Raw genomic sequence first — 761 nt, forward strand, 5'->3', positions numbered from 1 at the left:
CCCTCCCTCGTCATCACCACTGAAGTGAAGCTGCTTTAGCCATTAACTGCCGGCATTTCCCACATATACCTAGGCCGGTCCACTCATTCTGGGCATTCCCTGCCCTCCAAAGGGAGGGGGCACAAATGGTGGCACCCGTGGGCTGCCCATCGCCAAACCAGGCATAGGGACAAGCAAGGACAGGACTCCATCCACAGCCTCTCCCGTGTCCTTAGTGAGCCGGCCCCTCTGGCACAGCACCCCAAAAGCAGCGCTCGGGGTGCAGTGGGTGCTCTCATGGCCCCCACTCGTGCCTCAATCTGGGCACCCATGCTTGCCAGGGCAAGCAACTTGCCTGCTGCTGTGCCACGGCAGAAAGGGGAAAGCAAGAGGAGAGCATGGCTGGGTTTGGGCGGATGGCTGGGTTTGGGGGGGGGGGCATTTCTCCACCCAGCAGTCGGCAAAGCTCACCTCCAGAAAGGACGGCGCCCCACAGGTCCCTTTTCCCTCTTCCTCGGCCTTCCCACTTCCCTTCCCCAAATCTGCCGCGATGTGCCACTTCAGGATGCACCGAACTCCTGCCGCTGCCGCTTGGCGAGCAAGCTCTGCGCTTGGTCGGTGCTGACTGCACACCATCACCTGCTCATTTAGCACTTGGGGGGTTTCACCCCCATGGTCTGCAGGGGGGTTTTTGAACCCTTTACCGGGCAACCCGTAGGCTCTGGCAAAGCTAAAGATCCCAAAAATATGACTACACCCTTTATACGCCGAGAGGATCACGG

Source organism: Cariama cristata, unplaced genomic scaffold (genome assembly GCF_000690535.1).
Source record: "Cariama cristata isolate BGI_N322 unplaced genomic scaffold, ASM69053v1 scaffold27523, whole genome shotgun sequence".
Taxonomy (NCBI): Eukaryota; Metazoa; Chordata; class Aves; order Cariamiformes; family Cariamidae; genus Cariama; species Cariama cristata.